Below are 9,982 nucleotides of genomic sequence, written 5' to 3'. Positions count from 1 at the left end.
GTCAGAGATGTCCAGAGGGGCTGTGGGATGGGCAGGCTGGAGATCTTCACTGCCGGGAGAAACCACAGCTTGCAGTGAGGGAGCGTGGGGGCGTGTGGTTGCTGCATCAGAAGGGAGAGGTGAGTGACAGCAAGAAGTAATAGATGACTCCCCGGCTTGCTGCTGGAGGACAGGAGGACCAACCCAGGAGACACAGCGAAGCCAAAGCAGGATTTCAGAGGAAGAAGTGGTTCTGGGGATGCCTGGGTAGCTCAGTCGGTTGGGTGTCTGCTTTTGACTTGGGTCATGATCTCAGGGTCCTGAAATCGAGCCCCGTAGCGGGTTCCCTGCTCAGAGGGGAGCCTGCTTCTCCTTCTCTCTCTGTCCCTCCCGCTCCTTGTGCTTGCTCCCTCCACACCCCCCCCCAATAAATAAATAAAATCTAAAAAAAGAAAGAAGTGGTTCTAGTGCGAGCCTTTCTGCTCAGGGACTGTGCAATCTCCGGCAGGGGATGTGACTTGTTTGTGACTTAATTTTCTTGTCTGGAAAAATGAGGGTAATGCTACAACTCAAAACAGAGCTGACATGAAAATGAAGCACAATTAGGTAATGCATTGTAAAGGTGCTGTAAAATATTTCTTTTTTTAAGATTTTGTATTTATTTGAGAGAAATAGAGCAGGCACACGAGCAGGGGCAGAGGCAGAGGGAGAGGGAGAAGCAGACTCCCCGCTGAGCAGGGAGCCCAGCGAGGGACTCCATCCCAGGACCCTGGGGTCACGACTTTAGCCAAAGGCAGACTCCCAACCAACTGAGCCACCCAGGCGCCCCTTCAAAATGTTTCTGAATCATAAACCTTTTAACATTCACGTCTCAACATTCCCTTTCTTCCTCTAACCCCCTATGGATCCATTTGCATACTTACTAAAAACTCATCAGGCTGTATCCTTTAGCTCTTACCTCTGGAGCGGATACACCTATATTCTCAATTTTCCAATGATCTCAAAATGATTCTTAGATAATCACCACTTTTCTCCTTTAAAGTTTTTTTTTTCTTTTTTACAAAAAAATAGTTTTATTAGTGCAATGTGACATTATGGCCTCGAGCACGACAGTCTATCCTTTTCTAAGTGAGCTCCAGCATACAGTTACTGCCACAAAGCCTCTAGAAAGGAAGTATCCTGCCGTCACCCTGTAGCTGGGCAGGTTACACCCCTTGATAGACAAGTGTCTTGTTCCAGTTCAGGACCCTTGCTGCCAAAGCCGGGAAGTTGGGCACATCTGAAAACCCGGTGGCTTCATGTTTTACAGAAAGTGTACTTCACAGCTTTAATTAGCAAGGGCAGTAACTTCGACTTACTCATGCTGTCAACCCTACCTGTCATCATTAACCACAGGGCAATTAGCAAAAGAAGCGGGAGGCTTCTTTTGTGACAAGGAGTCGGAGGTGTCTAGCGAAATGTCTTACATAGGCTAGAATATTGGGCAACTCCCTTTGGCGGCCAGTAGAGGTCCCTCTAGACAGGCAAGAGCCTCCCTTGAGGTTGTAGCACTAATTGTAAAGGAATGCTGGGTGTTTGGCTCCAAAAATGGGTCTGACCTCGAGGCTGCCAGGACTGGCTGCTGTTGAGTGCCAGGAAATGTGGCTTGCCAGGTCCCAGCGATGGAACATGGAGGAAATATCCAGTTGCACCGGCAATGGAAGCCCATATTTCCCTGGCAACAAAACAGATCAGGAATGAGCAAGACTCCCCTCTCACTCTTCCTAACCCCCCAAATTTTTTTAAAAAGATTTTATGTATTATTTGACAGAGAGAGAGAGAGAGAGAGAGAGAAAGAGAACAAGTAGGGGGAGCTGCAGAAGGAGGGAGAAGCAGACTCCCCATCGATGTGGGGCTCCATCCCAGGACGGATCACAACCCAAGCCAAAGGCAGATGCTTAACCAACTGAGACACCCAGGGGGCCCCGAACCCCCAAACCTTTAACCACAAGTTTCAATCCCTCGTGGTTACGGAAGACCAGAAGTAATATTTTTTCCATTTATTTAATAAACCCCAAAGCTACACTTTTCCTGCCTTCTCGAGTGAAATACGTCTTCCATCTCCGCTAGACTGTTCTAGTTTTACGGCCTAAGGGCAGAACGCTATGGAATTTATTCTCTCTTCTCAAACTTTTTCAGATTTCAATGGTTCAGCCGCAAGGTTTGTGGTGTCCTGCCTCTGGCAAGGATCCTCAGCATCTGAACATTTTATCTTAGGAGCCTAAATGTAATAATGCATGTAGTGTGTTTAAGTCAGAACCTGGCCCTCAGTAAGCTCTTAAGAAATGTCCAGTGTTATTATTATTACTGTTATTATGGCATCTGGACCATGACATTATGTTAATTGTCGGTCAGGACCAGGAGAAACAAGACTGGTTGTGGGGATCCATTGTCACCCCCAAAACCTCTCCCAAGGTGGCCAGACAACCTAAACTAGTCACTGAGAACAACTTTCCCTGCGCAGTCTGACCACACATGCCCTTTACTGGCTATGTTTTATATGACAATACAGCTCAGGGTTTTAATTAGCAACTGGAGTCATGTCGGGTCCATTGCTCCCTGAACACTGCTTGTTATGAACGACATAATGAGGAAGAGAACCAATTTGAACTGAGCGCCAGCTACGTTTTAGGACCCTGTGCTAGGCACTTGGCACCATTTATCTCATCCAACTAAGCTTCAGAGCCCCCAGTCATAATAACGGCAGCATGTTGTGAGGACTCATTAATAATCTTCGGGGCGCCTGGGTGGCTCAGTCCTTAAGCGTCTGCCTTCCGCTCAGGTCATGATCTCAGGGTCCTGGGATCGAGCCCCGCATCGGGCTCTCTGCTCAGCGGGAAGCCTGCTTCTCCCTCTCCCACTCCCCCTGCTTGTGTTCCCTCTCTCACTGTGTCTCTCCCTGTCAAATAAATAAACAAAATCTTTAAAATAAAATAATGTACATTTTCTTGCTTTCTTTAGGCTCACTTTATCTGAAAAATAAGATAGGATTGCTTGTTAATTAATTCTAATGCTTTTTGCTTTTCCAGTTTCTCCCCCTTCCTCCTCCTTGTCCTGGTCCTCCTCCTCCTCCTTCTGTGTGGGGCTGACTGTTCTATGAGACTTAACCCTGTCATAAAACGCAGGGAAATTTACTGATGCCGTCTCTGTTCTCCTACTCTGAGCTCCAAAGAAATAAAGTGACTCGCTTCTAAGTCTCGCTGGCAGACTTTCTGGGGCTACGAATCAAGCCCTGAGCTCCTGAGTCTTGGGCTCTGCTCAAGAATCCAGTCCCAAGTTAACGCGAGTATTTGGGCTTTAGGAAAAGGAAATTTCGGTAAACACCATCGTGATCTCAGATCAATAAAAATACCAGAATTGCCTAGAGGCCAGAAGGGAACGTCTTTATTCACTCACTTTGATACTCAGGAATGTCCAGCGGAGAATATCTTTTCGCGTTTTATAAAAGCGAGCTTGTATACACACAGGGTCAATATGGATCAGGACCTGGCTCCCAAGGCTCATCGGATGCCTGCGAGAAATGACAGTAAGAGTAAGAGATGCCGTATCAGGGGTCCTTCCGGATGGTCTGTTCAGGGAAGGCTCTTTGCGAGCCTCTGGCCTGGTTCTGGGGTCATGAACAGGTGACCAAGCAGACCTGAACCTCAGGAGCCACTGAGGGGTTCGAAACTGAATGTACATGGAAGAAGAAAGACCTTGGACTGGCTTTCATTTAGCGTTAGAGGGACTAAAAAGCTCGTCAGTGTCTTCAAGCATGCGGAAGGTGATCACCACCACTTTCCCTGATTACTGGATACCGGACGCATTCCAGCGCCGTGTACTCGAGTTCGATCAAAGCGGGGACTTTCTGACGTTGGATTAAGAGCTGGAATGTGGGGACGCCTGGGTGGCTCAGTTGGTTAAGCAGCTGCCTTCAGCTCAGGTCATGATCCCAGCGTCCTGGGATCGAGTCCCACATCGGGCTCCTTGCTCGGCAGGGAGCCTGCTTCTCCCTCTGCCTCTGCCTGCCATTCTGTCTGCCTGTGCTCGCTCTCTCTCCCTCTCTCTCTCTGACAAATAAATAAATAAAATCTTAAAAAAAAAAAAAAAAAGAGCTGGAATGTGTTCCCGAGGTCCCAGAGTGTCCTTCAATTGCGGTGTTTAAATACCCATTTGCAGGGGCGCCTGGGTGGCTCAGTGGGTTAAAGCCTCTGCCTTTAGCTCAGGTCATGATCTCAGGGTCCTGGGATCGAGCCCCACCTCGGGCTCTCTGCTCAGCAGGAAGCCTGCTTCCTCCTCTCTCTCTGCCTGCCTCTCTGCCTGCTTGTGATCTCTGTCAGATAAATAAATGGAATCTTTAAAAAAATTTATTAAAAAAAATACCCATTTGCTTGATGGAAGATTGATGGCAAGTGAGTGAGCTCTCTTTGCTCTATATATACACTCGGTCACACGGTGAACCACGTGGCAATGGACGGCCCTGTTTATCCCATGAACAGGTGCATCTTAGGACTCGGGCAGGTTTAAATTTACCAAGTTGATCGTGGATAAATATAAGATCTGTGGGTTTTATGGAATAAGACAATGGACTCCAGCAGCCCAGGAAGAGAATGCAGGAAGGGATCCCTGCTCATCTCACACGGCCTCTGCTCGCTGTCGTCTCTGGCCTGTCCTGGGGACCCTCCAGCAGCTGAGGGGGAAGCTATGTGACCTCAAGTATGTCTGCCCAGGGGGAAAGCAGAGAACCTAAACCCCGCGGGAATGTCGGCAATGTGGGCTTGGCAAATGGGGAATGTCGGGAATGATCTGCAGTGCAGAGTTCAGATCTCACAAATTGACTTTGCCCTGCCCCGGCATCCTCCGACACGAAGGAAGGGCTCTTGGCCTCGGGAGCTATGAATCCTGCTGCGGAATCATATCACCTTTCTGAGCCTGCATGTCTTATTATAAGAGTCTGGTCCAGGCTGCAGAGAACTAGCTTTACTTTAAAAATACTCCCTAAATTCGGGATCCAACACCACCGTCCAGACAACTGTCTTTATTATCAAGCCGTCCTGCCTGATGTCTAGCAAGCCATCCCACCGCAGTGCTCACCAAAACAAATCTCCCTCGCATGGGGCGCCTGGCTGGCCAGTTGGTGGAACGTGTGACTCTTGATCTTGGGGTTGTGAGTTCAAGCCCCACATTGGGTGTAGAGATTACTTAAAAAAATAAAAATAAAAATCTCAGGAGGCACCTGGGTGGTTCAGTTGGTTAAACATCTGACTCTTGGTTTCAGCTCAGGGTTGTGAGTTCAAGCCCTGCGTCGGGCTCCACAACATGGAGCCTACCTTTAAAAAAAAAAAAAATCTTAAAAACAAAACCAAAAAAGCCCTGAATTTTCCTTCACGAGTAACTTTTTCAATAATGAAATTTTCTGGGAGGATACTCTGGAAACTTGTATATTAGCTTCCCCAAGGGAGGTGGCCTGGGAGTAAGGGGATGGAGCTGGGAATGGACCTATTTCTCACTGTAACCTTTCATTTTCTTTGGATTATTTACGTTGTTTGTATTACCTATTCAAAAATAAATGTGATCAGGTGGCTCAGTTGGTTAAGCCACTGCCTTGGGCTCGGGTCACGATCCCGGAGTCCCGGGATTGAGTCCCACATCGGGCTCCCAGCTCTTCGGGGAGTCTGCTTCTCCCTCTGACCTTCTCCCTTCTCATGCTCTCTCTCACTCTCTCTCTCTCTCTCTCTCTCAAATAAATAAATAAATAATCTTTAAAAAATTTTTTAAAAATGTGATCAGGGCACCTGGGTGGCTCAGTGGGATAAGTGTCTGCCTTCAGCTCAGGTTATGATCTCAGGGTCCTGGGATTGAGCCCCCCACCCTGCTCAGCAGGAAGCCTGCTTCTCCCTCTCCCTCCGCCTGCCACGCCCCTGCTTGTGCTCTCTCCATCTTTTTTAAACAAATAAATAAAATCTTAAAAAAAAAAATAAATGTGATCACTTTTTTTTTTTTTTTAACGTAAGTTTTGTAAAATTCTGTGTGGCATTTAACTTGGCTCCTTCTCTTCCAAAGCAGGCTTTTTCCCTTTCTCACTCAGCTCCCCATTTCACTGAGAGTCCCAACAGCCACACGGACCTTGAACTGAGCACTTACTATGTGCTGGGTGCCGTGCTCGGTCTCATTTAGCAAGCCAACCAGAAAGTTCCATGGTTTTCCAACTTTTAGGGATGAGGAAACCAGGGCTTAGATGGGTCCCAGAACCAGGAAGTGTTTATCTCGTTCTGCCCCACACAATCCTCAAACTTTCTGTCTCAGGAGCAGTTAGAACACTGAAGGGCTGAGTGCATCGAAGATACTAAGAACTTTCTCACAAATTCCCTTGTCAGCCAAACCCTTAAAAGGCACAAGCATGAGGAAAAACATTTAAGGCCTATCCTTTGCCTGATAGCAAAGCTGGGCTTTTCAGTACTTGTGCCTTTCCACGTAGGGCACAGAGCATTCTGTACAATGACTGACTGGCCGGCTTATCAAAGTGTGAGGCCTCTGATCCCGCACAACCAAATTCGGAGCAAGGGTCCTCTCAGCGGGACGTGTGGTAAGCGGCATTCAGATGGAAAAGGGGACACTTTTGGTTTGCGTTAGAGGACACCGCCAACAGATACACCAGCTCTATTTCTGGCTTAAGGGGGGAAAGCTCTGGGGCTCAGAGCAAAGCTGTGGGAATCTTAGAGGCCCCATGAAAGGACAAGCCCCTGCATTACTGGCAGTTTCTATGGACACAAGAAGAAAGGACAGGATCACAATGAAAAATAAGTAAGCAGCCAGCAATGCGAGACGAGGCTGCGGAAGGCCAGGTGGGATGACAGCTGATAATCCATCACAGGCTCTCATGAAGGCCTTGTCGCCCAAAGATAGAAAAAGGGTTTTATAAACAGCCACTGATTATTTTAACTTTTTGTGGTTAAAATCAAGGCAGGGATCTGGTCATCGTCCGTAAATAAACCCGGCTTCCTTCGTGTGGCTCATTCACTCAGAAGGGGGAATTGTGATCTACGTGATACACTCTGCAGTTCAAATCATCTTCACATACATTTTCTCACGGGATCAGGCAGGGGTCTTGGAGTCCAAGCTCTGTCTCCGTACCTACCCCCCAGCAAGCAACCACCCGAGGGACCTGCGGCGTGCTGCCTTTGACTAGCAGTCCCCTGGGACGCAGCAGCCAGCAAGGTCCTAGGTCTGCAGTTTCTACGGTCCAGTATTTGGGGACATACACTTGCTTTTAAACAACGAGGCTCACAGTGATTCAGTGTTGGCACAGGAACAAAACTTGAGAGAGGGGCGCCTGGGTGGCTCAATTGGTTAAGCGTCTGCCTTGGCCTCAGGTCATGATGGGAGGGTCCTGGGATGGAGCCCCATGTCATTGGGCTCCCTGCTGGGGGGGGAGCCTCCTTCTCCCCCTCCCTCTGCTCCCCCCTAGCCCCAGCTCGTGCTCCCTCTTTCTTGCTCTCTCTCTCTCAAATAATAAATAAATAAACCCTTAAAGAAAAAAAAAACTTAAGAGATTTCTCCCACCTTCCTTTTCAAAGTTTTCATTTATGACGTTCTTGAAATTAACCACTCGCTAGTAGAAGCCACCACTGGAGAGAACCACGTGGCTGAGAAGCACTGGGGATAGACTCAGCCTGAGCCACGAGGCGTGTTTTTCCCCCAGTGCTCAGTATCTCTGTAAGACAAATCCCAACAGGATGCGGCCTCCAGATTATGCAAGACTGACTGCCCTAATTCCAATGACATGACCCTGGGAGTCTGACTTGCAATTAATAGTTAAGACTTCTAGAAAAGATAAGAGCTAAGGGTAGGCCATGACTGATGGAGGCTTTGTAGGAGAAAGCAAACTTTTCCATAGAGTGGCATTTTAAACCTTTTCAAAAGTTCATTATTTTCCCCCAAAAGAGAAAAAATAAATGGAATTCAAATTTTTCTTGATGATGGAAATTAAAGATTAAGAAATAAGATTTTGTTGGGCCTAATTGAGCTTTAAAGGCTCACAGTTATGTCTGTTTTTTTTTTTTTTTTTTTTTTCATCTTTCAAGAACCAATTTCCTTCTTTCCCCTTTAGGGGCAATATTACCCCCATTAGAATGCATTGGGAAGAGGAAATTCAAATGCTTACCTTTTAGGAACATATTTTTCTTCCTAGATGGCCAGTTATGCATTACTCTTAACTAGAAAATTATGACCTATATCAAGCAACTAGTATTACAATGCTGACTAGAGAATAAACTCTGTGGTGTGTGGTTTTTTTTTAATTTTTTTAATTTTAGTTTTTTTTTTATTTGACAGACAGATCACAAGTAGGCACAGAGGCAGGCAGAGAGAGGAGGAAGCAGGCTCCCGCTGAGCGGAAAGCCCGATGTGGGGCTCGATCCCTGGACCCTGAGATCATGACCTGAGCCGAAGGCAGAGGCTTAACCCACTGAGCCACCCAGGCGTCCCTGTGGTGTGTTTTTTGTTTGAACTAACTTCTTACCTTCCTTCCTTCTTTCTCTCTCTCCATCTTTCTTTCTCTCCCTCCTTCCCTCTTTCTTTCTTTCTTCCTTTCTTTCTTTCATGTTCTCTCTCTCTTTCTTTCTTTCCTTTCTTTTTTTTTTTTTTTAAGATTTTATTTATTTATTTGACAGAGAGAGATCCCAAGTAGGCAGAGAGGCAGCAAAGAGGCAGCAGAGAGAGAGAGGGAAGCAGGCTCTCTGCTGAGCAGAGAGCCCGATGCGGGGCTCTATCCCAGGACCCTGAGATCATGACCTGAGCCAAAGGCAGAGGCTTAACCCACTGAGCCACCCAGGCACCCCTTTCTTTCCTTCCTTCCTTCCTTCCCCTAATCAGGTATATTTGATCTTAATCAGTTTTTCAGTTCTCAAATCTGCTGCCTACAGATGGACAGCTTTGGCCAAATTGCAACTCTCCACCCCTGGCATAACCGGGAACAGCCTGGCGGTTTATCAAGGATGAAGAAAAGAAAGCTGCATACTGGACCTTCAGGTTAAGCTCAGATTTTCCCTTCTAGTCTAGAAGCTGGAAGGGCATATTAGAGTCGGCTGGGATCCCCAAGGGTGTGTGCTGCAGACAACCACTCCCTGTTGACGTGCCCCCTCCCCTGGAAAACTCAGCTTAAGGTTTCCCACTAAGGGAAGGGTGTGATGACTGCCAAGCTTAGGGCTTATTTTCAGCTTCGACCCACAGCCTGAGCAAACCTTTGTGTGATTAATTTATTTATTGTGTGATCCTGAGCAAAACCACTTAGCCTGGTGGTCCTACTTTTCTGCCTTCGGGAAGACGGATATGATCTTACTGACGGCAGCCCATCTCATGGAGATGTCCTTGGCAGAAGGGAAGTCATCAGTAAAAAGCCCTGCGAGGACCCCAAGGAAAGGCAGGGAGTTAATTCAAGGCTTTATTATGGGAAGCGCAAACAGCTCTGAACTTCAGACCAGTAAAGACGTTCAGGGATTACTGAAGTTCGTTGGGTACCGAACAACACAGTAACCACACCCATGATAAAATCAAAACAAAACCAAGGCAACAACCTGTGTTGGTTGGCCTTTACACCCAAGACGAGCCACTCAGCCACAGGGCTGTCTTCTGAGCCCCAGCAGAATGTTTTCCCAGGGAGGCTCCTGTGTTTATTAGCTGACATGGGTCACAGGGCCATTACTGTACCAGCAGGCCCCTGAGGCTGGCCCCCTGAGGTGGAGAAGACGGCCATGCAGAAAGACAGGTGACAGCTCAGGTATCTGACATCACCAACCTGAGAAGGGACTGTCAGGAGCTGAGCAGAGAAATGGGAAGGGGAAGTGTCAGGGGGTGCCCTCAGGCGAGTCCCAAAGCCATCGCCCCTCAGACCATTCTGTTCCTCCTCCGAGGCTTGCTGGTCATGCTGATTCCATAGCGAACTTCCACCCAGTCTGCACATCCTGCTCCTGGAAGCTGAGGCAAG

At 47.6% G+C, this 9,982-nt stretch overlaps 1 long non-coding RNA gene across 1 annotated transcript; it reads right to left on the bottom strand.

Annotated features, from left to right (window-relative positions):
• Positions 1-1,074: 1,074 nt before the first annotated feature.
• Positions 1,075-9,397, bottom strand: LOC125087848 (uncharacterized). The gene is made up of 3 exons (XR_007123526.1): positions 9,022-9,397; positions 3,415-3,529; positions 1,075-1,693 (listed from the first exon to the last, which is right to left on the bottom strand). It is a non-coding gene; the product is annotated as an uncharacterized LOC125087848 (long non-coding RNA).
• Between the last annotated feature and the right edge of the window lie 585 nt (positions 9,398-9,982).

This window comes from Lutra lutra, chromosome 16 (genome assembly GCF_902655055.1).
Source record: "Lutra lutra chromosome 16, mLutLut1.2, whole genome shotgun sequence".
NCBI lineage: Eukaryota > Metazoa > Chordata > Mammalia > Carnivora > Mustelidae > Lutra > Lutra lutra.
Note: the sequence above shows the minus strand (reverse complement) of the source record. Positions and strands in the feature narration are given on the sequence as shown.